This window comes from Onychomys torridus, chromosome 19, assembly GCF_903995425.1.
Source record: "Onychomys torridus chromosome 19, mOncTor1.1, whole genome shotgun sequence".
In the NCBI taxonomy this organism is placed as follows: Eukaryota; Metazoa; Chordata; class Mammalia; order Rodentia; family Cricetidae; genus Onychomys; species Onychomys torridus.
The window spans coordinates 40,347,502-40,367,879 of record NC_050461.1 but is presented as its reverse complement, the minus strand read 5'-3'; the positions used below and the strand labels follow the sequence as shown (position 1 = coordinate 40,367,879).

Below are 20,378 nucleotides of genomic sequence, written 5' to 3'. Positions count from 1 at the left end.
GACTTTCTAGAAATGAATGAAATTAATACACAAACTTAAGGGACACAATAAAGTTGGTTCTAAGAGGCAAATTCATAGTACTAAGTGCCTACATTAAAAAGTATTGTACTAGTAACTTAACATACTAGTAACTTAACAGTACACCTTGAAAGTTCCAGAATAAAAAAAAAATCAGTCCCAAAAGAGTAGACGGCAAGAAATAGTCAAACTTGGGGCTGAAATCAATAAAAAACAAGCAAACAAAGAATCAATGAAACAAACAGTTGGTTCTTTGAGAAAATCAATAAGACTGACAACTCCTGTTGAAATTAACTAAAAGGAGGAGACAATATATTAACTAACAAAATGAAAAATGAAAAGAGGGATGTAGTTGGAGTTTTCCTGCCTGGCCCAGTCAGGACAAATTTCTCTTACCCACCAGTCCCACAGTTGCTCAGACACAACCAAGAAAACACACAGAAACTTACATTGCTTATAAACTGTATGGCCATGGCAGGCTGCTTCTTATCTACTTTTTCTATCTTAAATTAACCCATTTCTATTTATCTATACTTTGCCACATGGCTCGTGGCTTACCAGTACCTTACACCTTGTCATGGCGGCAGCTGGCAGTGTCTTTCTCCACCCAGCCTTCCACCTCCCAGAATTCTCTTCTCTCTTGTCCCGCCTATACTTTCTGCCTGGCCACTGGCCAATCAGAACTTTATTTACACAGAGTGATATCCATAGCAGAGGGACATAACAACAAATATTGAGGAGATTCGAAGAATGATGAGAACATACTTTAAAGACCTGTACTCCACCAAACTGGAAAATCTAAAAGAAATAGATATTTTTCTTGATATATACCACTTACCAAAGTTAAATCAAGACCGGCTGAGCAACTTAAACAGACTTAGAACCCATAGTGAAAAAGAAGCAGTCATTGAAAGTATCCAAATAATAATAATAATAATAATAATAATAATAATAACAATAATAATAAACCGCAGGGGCAAATGGTTTTAGTGCAGAATTCTACCAGACTTTAAAAGTAAAGTTAATGCCACCAGGCAGAGGTGGCACATGCCTTTAATCCTAGCACTCAGGAGGCAGAACCAGGAGGATCTCTGTGAGTTTGATGCTAGCCTGGTCTACGGAGCGAAATCCAGGCAGTCACCAAAACTACACAAAGAAACCCTGTCTTGAAAAAAAAAAAAAAAGAAAAAGTAGAGTTAATGCCAATATTCTTTAAATTATTCCACAACATAGAAATATGAGGAATGCAGCCCAATTCATTTTACAAGGTCACAGTTACCCTGACACCCAAACCATATAAAGACGCAACAAAGAAAGAGAATTACAGACCAATTTCTCTTATGAATTTCAATGCAATAATTCTCAATGAACTACTTGTAAACCAAATCCAAGAACACAACAAAAGATCATCACCCACAACCAAGTAGGCTTCATCTGAGTGATTTGGGGAAGGCTCAACATATATAAATCAATGTAATCCACCAAATAAATTAGATGCAGTAAAAACCTTTGACAAAATCCAACACACCTTTAAGAAAAAAGTCCTGGAGATATTAGGGATACAAGGAATACCTCAAAATAAGAAAGTCAATTTATAGGAACTCATAGCCAACACCAATTTAAATGGAGAGAAACTCAAGGCAGTCAAGAATATGACAAGGTTGTCCACTTTCTCCATACCTAATCAATATACTACTTGATGTTTTAGCCCTTGCAATAAGATAGGAGATCAAGGGGATACAAATTAGAAATAAGTAGTCTAAGTATCTTATTTTTTACACTTTGAAACAGCATTTAATTATTATAAAGAGCCACATATCTTACCATAACAAAGTAAAGATCACATAAGATATGGCATATCAAATTATTTGTTACTGGAAAATTATTTGACAAAAACATACTGCTCCTGTTAATTCCTAAGCAATTAGTAAAAAATTTTAAAGTTTAATGGTGGAACAATAATGACTAATGTATATGTCTTGGTACAAAAGAGCAAGGGTGAGGTTTGCATCAACAGTTTCTACATCAATTGAGCAAAGGATAAATATCAATCACATGTGTTGGAATGAAATATATAAAATTACCAAGAACTCCAATTATCTACTGCAACATATTCAAATAAGACTTTCGTGTATCTAAATAATGATCTCAATGGATCCAAGGTAGGCTCCCCCTTTTTTTTTATTAAGAAATTTTCTACTCACCTTACATACTACCCACAGATCCCACCTCCTCCCTCCCCCTACCCCTCAGCTCTCCCTCCCAAGCCATCCCCATCCCCATGTCCTCCAAATCAAGGACTCCCATGGGGAGTCAGCAGAGCCCGGCACAACAAGTTGAGGCAGGTCCAAGCCTCTCCCTGCCCCACCAAGGCTGTACAAGGTGCCACACCACAGGCACTGGGCTCCCAAAAGCCTGCCCATGTACCAGGGATGGATCCCAAAACCCCTGCCTGGGTGTTTAGCTCTATACCCCACTTTTTAAGTGGTTTATTTGTTTTCTCAATAACTAGTTTTTTAGGTTCTTTATATTTTGGGTATTAGCCCTTCATTGGATATGTAGCTGGTAAGTCTTTTCCCATTCTGTAGGTCACTGCTTTGTCAGAATGACTGTGTACTTTGCCATGCAGAAGCTTTTCAGTTTCATGAGGTCCCATTTGTTAATTGTTGATTTTAATGCCTGTGTTACTGGTATTCTCTGCAGGAATTCTTCTCCTGTGTCAATGAGTTCAGGGCTGTTCCCTACTTTCTCATCGATGAAGGAGCAGTGTTTTCTGGCTTTATGTTGAGGCCTTTGCTTCATTTGCAATTGAGTTTTGTAAGGGTGGTAAGTGTGAGTCTATTTGGATTCTTTGATCGGCAGCTCCCCAGTTTGACCAGCACAGTGTATATTTTTGATTTCCTCAAAAGCCAGGTATCCATAGATGTGTAGATTTATGTCTCTGTCTTCAGCTAGATTCTGCCAATCAGTATATTCAGTGTATCTGTTTTTGTGCCAGTCCCTTGCCATTTTTATTACTCTAACTCAGTAGGATGACTTGAAATCAGGTATGACTTGAAAACCTCCAGCAGTTTTTTTGTTTTGTTTTGTTTTTTTATTTTTTATTCTTTTAGTATTAAGAATTGTTTTAGCTATCCTGTTTCTTTCTTTCTTTCTTTCTTTCTTCTCTCTCTCTCTCTCTCTCTCTCTCTCTCCCTCCCTCCCTCCCTCCCTCTCCCTCCCTCCCTCCCTCCCTCCCTCTCTCTCTCTCTCTCTCTCTCTCTCTGTGTGTGTGTGTGTGTGTGTGTGTGTATGTTTCATATGAAACTCAAGATTGCCCTTTGAAGAACTGTGAAGAACTGTGTTAGAATTCTGACGGTGATTGCATTGAATATGTAGATTGCTTTTGGTAGGATGGCCATTTTTACACTATTAATTCTGCTGATCCATGAGCATGGAAGATCTTTCCATCTTTTGATATCTTCTTCAATGTCTTTAAGTTTTTATCATGCGAATCTCTCACTTGCTTGTTTACTGTTACCACAAGATAATTTCCTATTATTTGAGGCTATTGTGAAATGTCTTGTTTCCCTGATTACTTTTTCAGTCTACTTGTCATTTATATATAAGAGGGATACTTATTTTTGTGAGTTAATTTTGTATCCAGCTACTTTTTGAAATTGTTTATCAGCTGTAGGAATTTTAAGGTTGTAAATATATTATCACATTATCTGAAAATAAAGATACTTTTAAAAAAGCATATAGAGGAATTAGGCTAGGAAGGCAATTAAACACAAACAAGAAAATTTATGTCAGAATAATAGTTTATGATCAAATAATTATCTATTAGACAAAATTAATCAAAGAACAGATGTAAAAAGTTAAGAGAAGATAGTGTTTTTGAAAAAGAGAATATAATCAAGAAAAGACAATTTAAGAAACAGAGAATTAAAAATAAAGTCATAAGAAAAATAAGTAAAAGTTTCCTTTGGTGAAGGTAGTTGGCGTTTAACTTTCTGCAAAACTGTGGAGTATATGAAGCTTTAAAAAAAAAAAAAAACCACCTGCTTTGAAACTCTAGGCTCTAATAAATTACAAAAAACACATCTTTAAATGTATGGCTGATCACAGAAGCAGCTCAATAAGATCTAACAAAAGGAAAAATTACAAAAAAAGTAGTAAAAAACCCAAACAGTATCAAACTCAGAAACTTGAGTACCTACAAGACAAGTACAGGTATCAGAATCAGAAAACTGTGTGGCCAGTGAGGTAGACCCTGAACTCATGCAAGGTAATGGACAGAGCCTATCCCATAGAGGAGCTGTGCCTTCAGTATAAGGCAAGGCTAGAGAAAGTTCTGTTGGCCACGTAAATAAGTTAGCTTCTTTCTATTCCTAACTGTAAAGGTCTTTCAAATCAAAATAGTGAATTTCTTTTTTTTTTTCTTTTTTTAAAACATAATTTTTTATTGATTCTTTGGGAATTTCGCATCATGCACACCAATCCCACTCACTTCCCAGTCCTTCCATATCTGCCCTCTACCCTTCATTTCATAGACCAATTTTGAACTAAGAAATTATTTTCCTCCTATATCTTCATATTGGTGAACGCCAGATGTAGTAATTAAACGAGGTGTGCCAAATCTGAAAATGCGTTTTATTACTTATGCCAATAACCAGTGGGTGCTATAGTGTGTCTCCTGGCTCTCCTCATCAGGGCATATATATCCAACCTGAGCTATTCCCAGTATCAGTAATTGGCAGCTCTGAGTTGTAAACCTCACTGTGAATTGCTCTAAGACTTGAGTAACTGTTTTGCCAAAGGTCATGATCCTTTCTAGAAGGCAGGTCAAATCTAGTTACAAGGTGCTGCAAGAATACAAAGAATCAGCCCTGTTCTGTCAGTTCTGGACAACTCTAAAGACCCATTTTGGTTACTGTGGTTTGGATCTTATATCCACAGAAGCTTATGTGCTGAGGTCTTAGTCCTCAGTGTATCAGTGATTAGGAAGTAATTAGGAATTAATTAGTGTAGCCTTGACAATGGGTAACCCATCTATGGATTCATAACTTCATGGGCATTTGGGAGATGGTAGAAACTATAGGCAATGGGCTCTAGTTGAAGACAGTAAGCCAATAGGGGATATATCCCTGAAAGGAATATTTTTGTTCCTAGTGTTTCCATCTTGTTTTGTTTTGTTTTGTTTTTTTCCTTGCTTCCTAGCTGCCAATGACCTCAACACAAAAGAGTTTCCTTACACAAAGAAATACTCCATACCAATCCTGTGCAGTCCACCCTCCCTGCACTTGGCAATCACTGGCTTTCTCTCCATAACTCTATATTTTCTTTCATTCTGAAATCATTTTAGGAAGGTAATCGTTCTCGGTGCTTTAGTAAGGCTGGCTTACAGTTGTGTTGATGCTATAATATGTGGGTTAGACTTGACAAGCAGGACCTTTTGGCAGCACAACTATGTTGAGATAAATACTTCAAGCGATAACTATAGTTATGTTTCTGGTTTTATAGATGGTCTACGGCCATACCACCCTGAACACGTCCAATCTCGTCTGGTTTTATAGATGAAGAAATATACTGAGAGAAATTAAATTGCTTCCTCAGCATCAGAATGAATACTTGACCAACCCAGAATTTAAAGCCAGATGGTAAGGACCCCAGCATCAATGGTTTTAAGCTCTGTAAATACTTCCTTGTACATAGATAGAGTGTACTAGAACTTTCAGATGGATTAATAATTGGATGCATGGATGAATTAAATGCAAGAAACTTTCAGAATTAATTCTGAGTCCTCTAGAAAAGCAGGTAGTTGTGTGTAGAGCACAAAGAATTTCAGGTGAATGACTACAGCTAATGATTCTGGGGAAAGAGCACGAGACACACACACACATACACACACACACACACACACACACACACACACTCATGCATGTGCACATACACATGTGTGCACAGAGAAAAAGACAGAGACAGAGCATTCACACACATACTGTAAAAATCACTAAGTTGGTTATCTAGATCAAACATGATACATGAGGCCATAAAGGAGCAGAACTGAATGTGAGATACATAGTGAAAATCTATTATCTCTATTCATCATAAGGATCTTGTAGAATTTGATGCATCTCAATGAGGAATATTTGACCATGTGCATTCTCTTCTAGAAAATTCCTATCTATAGGATAAAGAAGCAATATTGACTTCAACTCTCTGCTGCTTCTGACTTGTGTCTGAGCCTTTCCATGCTCATATTCCTGCTCACCCAAATGTGAGTTCCTCCCTAGATTGAGTGGATGGTTCCTGCTATGGTTTGAGTCTGGATTATCTGATCAAAATGCATGTTAGTCTTATTCTCTGATGATTGCCTTACATGTCATACAGCTGAGATCATCCCCATATTGCGGTCATATTAACATTATGGACACAATAGCTAACCTTTTCAGGAATTCACAGTCAGATCCATTTTAAATTGAATTCTGCATCAAAATAAATAAGTTCTTTTCTCTTTGACAAGTGATAATAAGCAAAATAACTAATCTGGTATCCATAAAGCTCACATGCAGGCATGTTTTGTGTTTGAGAACTACTGTCAATCAGTTAGCAGTGATTTAAGCAGCTTGTTTTCTAAAGCAATCTGTAAAGCCTTGCCCATTGTAAAAGTGCTAACTAATCAAACCCCTGCTGTTTCTCCATTCTTCTTTCCTTTTTAGTAAAGGGGGACTACAGTCTAGTTATATATACAATTACATTAACATGATTATCCAAAGAGAGGTCTTAAGTACATAGGAGAGCTGTCTAGCTAAATAAAACATGAACTTAAGGTTGTCATCTGAGAATAAAATTAAGAAAAATCTAATTTTATGTAACCTAATAAAACTTAATGGATTAATTGAATTGGCCTTTTTTAGAAGCATCCACCATTAGATGACATGACAATGAGACCTCACATTCAGTGATTTGAAAATAGCATTTGTGTGTCATAATAATATTCTAATACCAGAAGGTGAATAGTGACTAAATAAAGTACAGCCTTCCCAAGAAAGATGGGGAGACAGGGGATATATAACCATAGTAGTGATCTGCTCAGGTAGTCAAAAGCACCACATGGGCACTTTCAGCACTGGAGAAACAACAAGGCCATCTGGTCATCATCAAGAGAGCTTTCTGACCTAGCAAGCTGTCTTTGTTAGGGTTTCTACTGCTGTGAAGAGACACCATGACCATGACAACAACTCTTATAAAGGAAACATTCAATTGGGGTGGCTCGCTTACAGTTTCAAAGTTTCAGGCCATTATCATCATGGTGGGGAGCATGGCTGCACGTAGGGTGCAGCAGATATGGTGCTGGAGAAGTAGCTGAAAGTCCTACATCTTGCAGACAACAGGAAGTCGACTGTGGCACTGAGCAAAGCATAAGCAAAAGAGTCCTCAAAGCCCACCTCCACAGGGACACACTTCCCCAACAAGGTCTTACCTACTCCAACAAAGCCACACCTCCCAATAGTGCCACTCTTTAGGGGCATTTTATTTCAAACCACCACATTCTACTCTCTGCCCCCAAAGACTTGTAACCATATCATATTGCCAAAATGCATTCATTCCAACTTCAAAAGTCCCCATAGCCTCTAAGAGTCTCAAACTTTTTTCAAAGTCCAAAGTCTCTTCTGAGACTCACAGCAATCTCTTAATTGATGTCCTCTGTAAAATTAAAATAAAAAAGCAGATCACATACTTCCAACATATATACATTACTATTCCAAACATAGGGAAGGGAGCATTGTGAGGAAACACTGGACCAAAGCAAGACTGAAAACCAGATGGGCAACCTCCAAACTCTGCATCTCCATGTCTGATGCCAAAATGCTCTTCAGATCTCCATCTCCAACTCATTTCAGCTTTGTTGAAGTATTCAGCAACACACTCCTTTCTCTTAGACTCAATCCAATACCTATTAGCACCTCTTCTTGTCAGGCATCCCATGACTCCGGCATCCCTATTCTTAGGGTCTCCAGGGCAATTCAGGCTTCAACTTCACAGCTTCACACAATGGCCACTCTAGGCCTCCATTCAGGGACACCCCTGACATATGCCTGGCTTCAGTGGCTTTCCCTTGTCTTGGGGCAAATTCCACAGCCCCTTTCTTTCATCTATAACCACAGAACCATATCCCTGAATCTGCCAAGTTCTGCTGCTTGCTGGGGCTGGAACATTCCCTCCTCCTTCAAATACATCTTTACCATCCTTCTATTTTTCATTTTGACCTACACTGCCTAAGCTTGGCTGTCCTGTAACTTGCTCTGTAGACCAGGCTGGCCTCAAACTCAGAGATCTGGCAGCCTCTACTTCTGGAGTGCTAGGATTAAAGGCATGCACCACCACACCCAGCTCTAATTTTGTCTTTAAGTCCTTTTTACAAATTAGAAACTTAGATGCACGGGATCTTGCCCTGAGGTCACCACTCTCCTTAATCTGTTTATCTCTTTGAACACAGGATTTAGATCTATTGCACTTTCTGGTGCCCCTTTTCTCAATCTGTACATTCTGTATTTTTGTTTGCTCAGCTTGCTCCTTTTCATTAAAAATCTTCACTAGAGTTACCACTAGTAACCACACAGCATAGACTATAGTGGGCTGTTTTGAGATTTCCTCCACCGATGGAATCAATACAAAACTCATCACTTTATCCTCAGGCAGACTCTTCAGGCAAGGGCAAGAAAGTAACCATATTCTTCACCAAAATATCACAAGAACTAACTCTAGGCAACATACTAAAATTCTTCTCCTCTGAAACATTTTGAGGTAGCCCCCCACCACCACAGTTCATCAAATCACACTCAGCACCACTGTCTTCCATGCTCCTACAAGTATGGCCCATTAATCAGTGCTTAAAACATTCTACAGCTTTCCTAACCCAAAGTACCAAAGTCCAAATTCCTCCAAACAAAAACAAGGTCAGGCCTATCACAGCAATATCCCAGTCCATAGCCTCAACTTCTGTCTTCCTTGGGGTTTCTATTGCTATGAAGAGAAGACTGTGACCACATCGACTCTTATAAAGGAAACATTTAATTGGGATGGCTCACTTACAGTTCCAGAGATCTAGAGGTTCAGTCTATTTTCTTTCACACTACGACACTAGTCAATCCACAGGGTATAAAAGGATGTATGCAAACCTAGCAATTTTATTGTCTGTCACTGACTACTACCACTGCTTGCTTTGATTTCAAGTTCATCTAGAAATTTTTTTTTTTTTTTTCTGGAGCTGAGGACTGAACCCAGGACCTTGCGCTTGCTAGGCAAGTGCTCTACCAATGAGCTAAATCCCCAACCCCTAGAAATCTTCTAGCTTCCTTTTGGCTCTGTCAAAGTTATCATTCCAGTTAAGAGAGAGCTTAGTTATTCCTATCTTTCTGAATTTCACTTCTCATCATAGATTATAAATTTATTTTAAAATTTAGTCTATAATCATTAATTAACATGAATTCATTCATTCAAAGATTATTTCAACAATGATGCATAAAACCAAATGTCTAAGCCCTGCCCTAGGATGCCACGGAATCCACAAGTGCCTTCCCCATTGACTTTGCTTTGATGATAGGAGAAGAGGAAGACAATGATTTTCTGTGTTTTCTTCATTCTAGATTAGATGCATAAATGACAAGGCGAATATGTTGTGTATAACAGAGAACAATGGCATGCTCTGCATATAGGCTGCAATTAGGAACAAATTTGAAGGGGCATTAGTGTATTTGTTTCATACTTCTATATCAAGACCATATCAAGAGCTTTTCTCTTTTCTTTTATGAATGATATGCACTCTAACTTAAAGCATTTCCAAATGGGAGCACATTTATAAATATGAGTATTTCCCAAAAATAATAGTTATATGAGGGTATTCCTCAGGGGTTTCTCTATAAATTAATACTTTCTTACTGTCAGAATTTGTGTAGGCTTTTGTTACTTTTAAATTTCTCAGTGGTGATCTCTGCTATAGATAAAACAGAAAGAATTGGCAACCAACATGGGCCGAAGACTCACCAGTGCATTCCATGTGTCAGCAATCGACCTGATAGCACAGGAGGACTTCTTCTTTTGCATTTAGTGCATCTTAATTCTTAGTCATCTGCTTCAGCCATCTCATCAATTGTGTGTGTGTATGTTTGTGTGTGTGTCTGTGTGTCTGTGTGTGCATGTGTGTGCCTGTCTGCCTACCTGCCTATGTGAAGTACCCTTCTGCTCAATGAAAGGAAAAGAGATGATAATCATTGATTACTTGAGGAATCACAGTTTGAGAAGACATCAGGAAAGGAAAAACATCTGTTTTCACACTTATTTGTCAAAACAACAAAGGAACCAGAAGAAAACCAATTCATGTAGGTGATTTTTTTCCCTACAGCATGTTCTTCTTTCTCTCCTTTTACTTACTGTATTAGTAACTTTTCTGTTGCTGTGATAAAATACCATGAACAAAGCAGCAACATAGAAAGGAAATATTCATTTTTGTTTACAATTCCAGAGAGAGAGAGACAGAGAGACAGAGACAGACAGACAGACAGACAGAAACACAGGACAGAGGACATCTTGGTGAGGAAGTCATGGTGTGAGGAGTGTGATCCAGCCTGGCAATCAGGAAGCAGAGACAGACCAGGAAATGGGGTCAGGCTATAAAACCTCAAAGCCCAGGCTCCGTAACATATCTCCTCCAGAAAGGGTCCACTTCCTGAGGTTCCATTACCTTCAAAAACATTACTGCTAACTTGGGACCAAATGATCAAATACATGAGCCTCTAGGAGACATTTCTCCTTCAAACCACCACACTATTCCTTGTTGCTTGAGGCTCTTCAGGCTCAGTGTTCATTGACCAGGTCCAATGCATCAAGTACTTTCTCTGGACAGGAAAGAAGCAGAGAGAGAACCAGCTGCTGTGGCCTGGATGAATGGCAGCCGTTTTCCCTCCATCATCCCAATCTGAAGAAACAAGTGTTTCTTGTTGTCTAATGTCTCTTGGTTATGTATGACTCAGAATTAGCAGAATCGCATGATAGTAAGTAACTTGCTCAACATAGGTTGGTTGAATATGTCAGACTGTTTACTGAAAGTTTCTGCCCACTCTAAGGGCATATAAAAGGAGAAGAAGGTTCTTATGTTTCTCTTATGTCATAAAGGCACCTCCTATTCAAACTGTCCAGATTACTTTCCAGAGTTCTTTGTCGAACAACACAGTGACCCAGGAGGCTGGAATATTCTTATCAGATTATTATCCAATGCGATTTAATAATACCTCAAATCCTAGTTGAAAGTAGTTGGATCCAGACATTACAAATTTACAAAGGAAAGTGGATTTGACGGCAAATGTTCTTGATAAAGCAGATCAAAACGGCTTTTTAGAATTCATAGTAAAATATTTTTTGACTAGATATAATTCATTTGTTAGGATATATATGCCCATGAAGAATGCACTAGGTCATTTTTGCCAAAAATACTTTTTAAAGTTGTGTAACTACTCTTGTATTTTTGGTTGTGAACCTAGCCTTTAATGGTTGAGCCATCTCTCCAGCCATGGGAGGCCTTGCCTTCTTGTAGGTGGGAGTGGGAAGTGGGTTGGGAGGGGGAGTCTAGAGGAGCAGGAGGAGGGAAGAGGGGGATCTTTGGTGTGTAAAATTAATGAAAGATTTTAATAAAAAAGGGGGTGTGTGCAGTGACAAACTGTGGCCTCTCAGAACCATGCAGTGTAGATCTTTTATACATTATACCAAATACAATTAGCTACTTTTTTTTTTTTACCACATGATAAAAACTTATTTTAACATATTTTGAGAAACACATTGGGTAAGTCTGTGGTACTTAAGTCTATATACAATAGTTGAAATGAGAAGATGAAGTCGGAAACTTTTCTTTCTTAGCAAAACAGGTACTTTGCAAACTGTCCTATAAAACTGTGCAAAACCCTGGTCTTGCTAGCATGAAACAAACTATCCAGGGTAAGCAACAACAGTGCACATGAACAGTCTTTCATTAAAGACTTAAAAAAGGAAAAGACTTTGGTCTGGATTCTGCAGACTCCCTTTCCTCATTCTGACACATCATCCTCCAGATTAGAAAGGTTGGTCAGGCAAACACTGAGAAGCAAGGCTACATCTGGTGGGTTAGAATGCTTAAACTACCTTTTCAGAGCAAGCCCTCATCATGGTGAAGATTTAGATTTGATTCCTGCTTGATTTGGTAGCACCGTTTACCGACCACGTGACCTCACGCAGGCCAGCTGTACAACGGCAACTCATCTCATCTGGGAAATGAGGTGGGGATGTTGGCAGCTCATCCTTAACTGGCCCGAGAGGTAAAGAGCTCACTGGAGTAAAGTCCTCATTAGCATGTACCTGGCCCACAAGGAGTACACAGGCGTTAGAAGGTAGGACTCAGCTTGGAGGTTGTTTGTAGGTCACATCACCAAGGGAAGGGAGGTGGTGAGAACCCTCAGGAAGCCCAAGTGGAATTGCTTGTTTACAAGCTAGAATAAAACTAGCAACAACAGCAAAGGCCCCTGGGTATGTGATGTGTTCTCTAAAAACCCCAAGGTAGTGGGGGGTGGGGTGGGCAAAGCTGCAGTTGGCACTTCTAAATATTCACACATAAATGTTAACTGTGTCAATACATCTGGAGGCTGTTTTCCTTTGTTGATTCAATACTGATGTCTTTTCCTACCACAACAGTGGTCCCCTGGGGACTTGCTCACTCATTTCATTCCCTGGACGAGGAAGGCTGACACTTCTTTCTGTCTAGTCATCTGCACTTGTGTGAAAGCATTCCTCTTATTTTGTAGAGGATTTGTAAGGCAAACAACATTAGGGCGAGGGGAAGCTCTCTAGGCACACGTGCCAATGTGGGCAACCCTTGTCAGTCATGCCTTTGTGCTTGGGCATACCGCTGATTTGGGCACACCACTAATGGAATTCTTATTTCTTAGTCCTTCACCATCCCCACGGTATGAGCAATGAACAGACAAGCGGAGAAACAAGGCAGGGCTGAAGGGCTCTTTCTAGTACTCTCTGAGATGACGGTTTTCCCTTCATCACAACATGGCACCTAACCTCACCAGGGCAGCCCACAGTCCCAGGACATGTGTTGACGCCTACGTGTAAATCAAGTACAGACCCAACCTACAAAAACCAGACATTCTCTAGAGAGGAACTGCTGGGCAGGTGGCTGTTCAAAGGTGTTTAGGAGGGAGCACTGCTGGTTTAGTTTAGGAGGGAGCACTGCTGGTTTAAGAGGGAGCACTGCTGGTTTAGTTTAGGAGGGAGCACTGCTGGTTTAGTTTAGGCAGGAGCACAACTGGTTTAGTTTAGGCGGGAGCACAGCTGGTTTAGTTTAGGAGGAAGCACTGCTGGTTTGGTTTACGAGGGAGCACTGCTGGTTTAGGAGGGAGCACTGCTGGTTTGGTTTAGGAGGGAGCATTGCTGGTTTAGGAGGGAGCATTGATGGTTTGGTTTAGGAGGGAGCACTGATGGTTTGGTTTAGGAGGGAGCACTGGTGGTTTAGTTTAGGAGGGAGCACAGCTGGTTTACTTTAGGAAGGAGCACAGCTGGTTTAGGAGGGAGCACCGCTGGTTTCATTTAGGAGGTAGCACAGCTGGTTTAGGAGGGAACACTGCTGGTTTAGGAGGGAGCACAGCTGGTTTAGGAGGGAGCACTGCTGGTTTAGGAGGGAGCACAGCTGGTTTAGGAGGGAGCACAGCTAGTTTAGTTTAGGAGGGAGCACTGCTGGTTTGGTTTAGGAGGGAGCACTGCTAGTTTAGTTTAGGAGGGAGCACTGCTGGTTTGGTTTAGGAGGGAGCACTACTAGTTTGGTTTAGGAGGGAGCACAGCTAGTTTAGGAGGGAGCACAGCTGGTTTCGTTTAGGATGGAGCACAGCTGGTTTAGTATCCCTGAGTATGAACTATGGCCACACTGTCTCCTCAGTCTCTTCCACCTCCCATCCTTCTACTGAGTTTCTCAAACAGGAGATATAAAAAGAGATGAATGAAAGTCCTACCGAAGAAAGCAAATGGTAACCCCATGCACACAATGAAATTAACAGATGTGTTGGTGGTAGGTCCAGAGGTCCTTTCTTCAGTGAGATAATGCTTTTATACCCAGATGATATAACACAGCACACTTGATCTAGCCACAGCATGTAAAGAGCAACCTCAAAACATCCACAGGAACTGTAGTAACTCCACAACACATCCATGGCAAACGCATCTTTTTATATGAAGAAGAAAAGAATTGAGGTGGTAAGACAAAGAGAAAAATAAAGAATCATCAAGGGGCAGGGTCAATGAAGAGATAAGTAGAGAAGAAACAAAACAATGAAGTGTTCCATTGTATCTGTTTAATCACCACTCACTGCACCTTTTCCCGGGAGCCCACAACAAAGCTGTACAGTCATATTTCTGAAGACAGGAATCACCTACTTTATAATATGCACATGCTATTTAATGCTATTGAAGATCAGGTTTAATGATTTATATTCTCAAATTTCAAATATGTACATTACTTAACAATTAAAATGTCGAACAGTGATATCTTCATTTTCTTAGGTAATTTGGAAACGTTTTGCCTCTAGGAACCTCCATGAAATGACATACAGGAGAACGATAATTTTCTACATGTTCCAGGCAGAGGTGGTGGTAAAGAGAGGTTGTACACATTGAACCTGTCTGAAGCCCTGAGTTGGTAGTTCTAAACCAAGGGCCACTGCTGACCAGTTCTATAGGGAGTTTCAGAAATTAAACATAAACCATCTAGTTAACTGTCCTAGAAATCTACTTTTCTCTCATAATGGCTTCATTCAATGTCAAATTTAAATAGTTTATGACAAAACTCAAATGGATTGAGATAACGTGATTAGAATGATATTGAGAATTAATGGGAAAAATAGAAACAGAAACAGAAAATATGCACATAGTCTTTCAGCTTTCCTGCATCTATATTTTGTATCAGCATAAGCAGCAGGTAAATGACCTAGACTCCTATTCATTTACACTTTAAACTTTACCAAGATTCCTTCAAGCCCCAGACTTGTATTGGCAGCAAGAGTCCATCCCTTAAGGATAAACGAGTCAATGGAGCTCTCACTTCCTGCTGCTCAGAACCCCTCACAGCTCATTTTAGGAATACAATGGTTTTAACCAAAGAGACCTCCAGACAAATCTGTTCCGGGAGGGTCGGGAATGATGCATTTGCCAGATGGAGAAAACCCTTGGAGAAGTGCCTGGAGCACTATACTCGTCTTTATGCCTTGAGAGCACACGCAAGAGATGCGATCCCCTTGCTTGATCAAGTATGGTTCTTATGTTTTGGAAGCTTAGACAGCAAATGTACAATCCGCGTAGGAGGCGCTGAGGGAGAAAAAGGAGAAATACTGAGGCTGGAGAGCTGGCTCTGTGGTTGAGAGCACTTGCTGCTTTTTCAGAGGACCTGAGTTCAATTCCCAGCACCCAACCCTCGAAACAGAGCTCAAAACTCAATCTTTCTGGGAAGTCTCCCAGAACCTTCCTTCCCTGATACTATCCCCTTCTTTCACACTACTTCTCTGTACCTTAGACACACGTCTGTCTATTGTCCATTTAAATCTCCATGCTAATGTGGGTAATGAACAAAGATGGTCTCCTTAGAGTGAAACCTGACATATTCAAATTTCTTACAGTGATGAGATTTTGTACTTAAATCTGTCTGGCAACAGATTGTAATGGATCATTTGGCACTCTTGATTTTGAATGGTTCTTCACCTACAAACCTTCTGTCACTGGGCAATTAAACCCCATTTCTCATTCCTGTGCAGGAGCAAGCAGTGACTGACTCAACAGAAAGTGGGCGGGGTTTTGCTTAATCATATTTTGACTTATTGTGAAGTGGGCGGGGTTTTGCTTAATCATATTTTGACTTATTGTGGATGTGCCATGTATACATATGGGCACACATGTACCATGGATTGAAAATAGGAGTCAGAAGACAGCTTATTGGAATCATTTTTCCTTCCACTGTGGGTCCCAGGGATCCAACTCAAGTCATCAGGCTGGGTAGCAAGCACCTCCACCCACTGCTGCAACCCAGGTTTTAAAACAAAATATTACTTGTCTGATAATATATTTCTAATTTGGGGGGTGCAAATAAAGGAAAGGGGTATTTACATGAACAAGGTAACAGCTAAGGCTTAAAGAAACTAGAAAAGAGTTTGATTTTAGGTACTTACACGAAAATGTAATACAGTCTTAGCAGATAAGTATATTATAAAGTTAAATCTAGAATTTACAGAATAAATGAAATGAGGAACTTCAAAAACACTTCCCTCTAAATTTCAAAACAGGAAACATATTTGTTATCAGTTGTAATCTCAACTGGAATCAAATTAATTTCCATTGTGTGTTACATTAGCATATATTAAAACTAGCAATTGAGGGCTGGCAAGCTGGCTCACCACCTAAAAGCCCTTAGTCCTCAGCCTGACGACCTGAGTTGAATCCATGGAACCCACACAGCAGAAGGAAAGAGACAACTCTGGCAAGTTGTCCTCTGATGTCCACATACAAGTTGTGCCACATGCCCCACATATGTGTGCACGCACACATACACAAAGAAATAAATAATACGCAATAAAAACCTTTAAAATTAGCCATTACTGCTAACACACAGTTTTCCCATCTAAGCCAATCTTTGCATTGAAAAATCAACAAGAAAAACAATGTTTCTTGTTTCTTGAATAACTAGAGTACAGCAATCCAAATTTGCATATATCTCAAAAACTTTTTCAAGATAGCTTAGATTTAGCTAATCTGTCAACAAGTGAAGACTCCCGGAAAAGGTAATGTACTTTTTTCTTCAAGTTTGCATTCAGGTGTTAATGTTAGCTTTCCCTGTGTTTACTAAGGAAGAGGTACGACACAGTCTTCATCACAAGTAAGAGCCTACAGTTGGTTAGTACATTGCAAAAGCTTCAAGTGTTTACAAGACATATTATAACAGCAGAAATTGTTACTTGGCAAACAGCTTTGAGACTAAATTTAGTAAGAAGGACAAATTCCAGGCGAACGCATGTATGCACATTCAGGTTTGCTCTCGCAAACTATCCAGATGCCCATCCCAGGATAGAACAGACCCAAACCTCCAGGGCCTCCACGAACCCACTCAGAGAGGGCCATTCACATCTTCACTTTGGGATGGTAAGGACAGCATCTGGACTGGGGCAAGCCAAGACAGCACCAGGACAAAGCTGTACTGGTGATGTGGTAAGATTTGATTAGGGGTACTATTCACACTCAGCAGCTGTAGATGAATAAAGCTGCATGGGTTTGAATGAACAGAAAACATGCAATTGTTCCTTTTGCATGGATGGCAGTCTGAGACACATTTAGGGTGAGGGGCATTCTCAGACTCTTCATGATCTTTTATTTTCTTTTATAGTTAAAAGGGTATGCCTACTTTCTCAACTACAATGGGATCTGCCAGCACAAGAGTCAACAAACTCAGAGAAGACAAAAGACATTCTTCCCTGGACTGCTCCTGAGAAGCTTCAGGGCTTCCAGACTACATAATGTCACAGAATTATTTGTAACGCTTCTTTAAAAGGGTAACAGGGTTGAGAAATAAACTGCACATGGGAAGAACAGCCTCTAGAGGGTTATCCCTGCAAAATGAGCCGCAAGGCTTGGGGAGTAGGGGTGGTTTCCGGCCATTAGCGCCACTAATCAAGGCCAGCTTTGCTCTTTATGGGAATCGACACAGCAATTGATGATACAGGTTCTGTCCACTCAAGTCACCCTGCCTGGCTTCTCCAAGTCACACTCAGACAAAAGTTCACCGTAATTATCTTAGATTGCGGGTATTTCATTATTTTTCTGTATTGTTGGAGTAAAAGGTGCCATAAAGGTGCCCGTGTATGGTCCAAAGGTCTCCAGATCTTTCTCATTACTTCATGCAATTACTGTCAGCTCACAATTAACCTTGTTCCTGGAGGAACCACCAATGTAAAACCTACAGGTCCTAGATAGCCTATGTGGGTCTTTCCCTCTACTTTGTATTAGGAGAGAGAGTCGGGGGAGGGGGAGACAGAGACAAAGACAGACAAAGAAAACATGGACCAAGAGAAGCTCTGCCCTGAAACTTCTTCAGAACAGTCTGAGCAGACATCATACGATTCACTGCCCTGTTTTTATGCTCTTTTTCTAAAACATGAAGCAAGAAAATATCACTTTCCCAATAACCAACTGACACACAGAAAGTGTGACACAGAGGAAGCCAGTAGGAAGCAGCAAGGACAACTCTGGAAGGCTGGTAGTCACCTTGGAAGCAGGGGGACAGAGCCAAGAACACCTCTGGGGACCCTAGTTCAAAGCCAGCCTCTGCACCTTCCACCTTAGGAGGCTCAGGTCAGGCCAGTGCTTCCCTGCCATGGAGATAGTATTGGGATGTTTTGCTCAGTAAGGTTCTGTGTTAACCAAAATAGTATGAGCTCTTGCTTCAGACACTAATCACTTGGCCTGTTAAGTATTCTTTCTGAGGCTCGAACTCAAGACCTTCAGATTATGAGACTGGCATGCTGCCTACTGTGCTAAGGCGGCACTAAATTAAATCTGTTAAGCATCCTCAATGTAAACTTGAAAAAAAGAAAGCACATTACCTTTTCCAGGAGTCTTCACTCATTGACAGATTAGCTAAATCTAAGCTACCTTGACTGTCATTGGCTCTCTTTACATTTTAAGCCATGGGAATTTTCTCTGATGCAATTTATAGGAAGTTAGATGAATTTACCTTCTGAGACAAGATTTCACTATGCAGCCCGGGATGGCCCCAATCAATAATCCTCCTGCCTCAGCCTCCAGAGTACTTTGATTACAAGCCTGTGCTAGCACAGTGGCTAAGTATTTGAACTGTCTAAAGGAAAATTATATATATATATATATATATATATATATATATATATATATACACTTTTACACACATATAATGCAAAACATTTAAACAAGAGGATTTCAGCGGTCTGCTGGACAGCTTCCATCTGAACACTCATACATTTAGAATATCAAAAGAAAAGGATGAGGGAATGAGAAGGTTTACAATTAGATTCTAAGGTTCTTCTGGCCCTGTGTTATTCTCAAGAGTGCAGGGCTACATCATCCACGAAATTACAATTCAGCACATGGAAAATGGCAACTTGGTGCTAAGAACATGGAGGTCTCTGCCAACACTGACTTGGCAAATATGCAAAAGAGCCAAAGGCAGGCTTTAAAAAACTTTCTGATGCCTCTTGTGCTGAACTTGGACTCAGTCTGTGTGCTAGCCATGACCTTGGAGCTTCTGTTTGTTCCAGCCAGAATCAGGCAGCAAATGGAAGGTCTCAAACTGTGTTGCAGAAGGTACTTCTAACTTGCTCTCCCAATCTCAGATACACAAAAATTCCTTCATTCTCCCGCCTACACACAAGTTATAAGTCTGTGGTGCCTCATGGAGCCTGTAAAGAAACATGGTTTGTGTGTAGACAATGGAAAATTAACAGTCTTGTCAAGGAAGCTGAGCTATGGAGGGAACGTAACCGAAAACAGAAAATCAATGGAGCCAGCCAGACGCAAACATCGAGCGGCATTATTTAAGTAATACCAGCTAATGGCCCAGTTGGGTGAGTGAAGTGTTAGCTAATGTTGATTTCCTCTAAAGCCCAAACTGCTAAAACAGTTGACCCAATGGACAGTTAGTATTTTAAGTGTAGGCTACTCAAGAAAATGTTAGGGACTGAACCATGTGCTGTGTGTGTGTGTGTGTGTGTGTGTGTGTGTGTGTGTGTGTGTGTATCTGTGTGTCTATGCAAACACACGTGTATGAGGGCATGTGATGTGTGTGTGTGTATGTGTGTGTATCTGTGTGTCTATGCAAACACACGTGTATGAGGGCATGTGATGTGATGTGTGTGTGTGTGTGTGTGTGTGTGTGTGTGTGTGTGTGTGTGTGTGTGTGTGTGTGTGTGTGTGCGTGCGTGCGTGCGTGCGTGCGCGCCCGCCCATGCATGTGGAGGCCAGAGGCCCATCTCAGGTCCTGTGCCTCAGAAGCCATACTCTCTGTTTTCAGAGACAAAGTCTCTCCCTGATCTAGAATACACCAAGTAGGATATTCTGGCTGGCCAACAAGGCCCAGAGATCCCCATGTCTCTGCCTCCACAGCATTAAGAGTACAAGTGCAAATCACCACACCCAGTTTTTGTTTGTTTGTTTGTTTTACACAGGTACTGGGGATTGAATGCAAGCCTCTTGTGTGCATGGCAAATATTTCACCAACTGGTATATCTCAGGCCCCATATGCTGAAGTCTCAATTCCCTCAGAATCTCAGGTGATG

At 40.4% G+C, this 20,378-nt stretch overlaps 1 protein-coding gene across 2 annotated transcripts in view; it reads right to left on the bottom strand.

Moving 5' to 3' along the window:
- Aig1 (androgen induced 1) overlaps positions 1-20,378 on the bottom strand; it is a 218,707-nt gene that overhangs the window by 157,598 nt on the left and 40,731 nt on the right. The gene's annotated exons all lie outside the window — the stretch shown is intronic.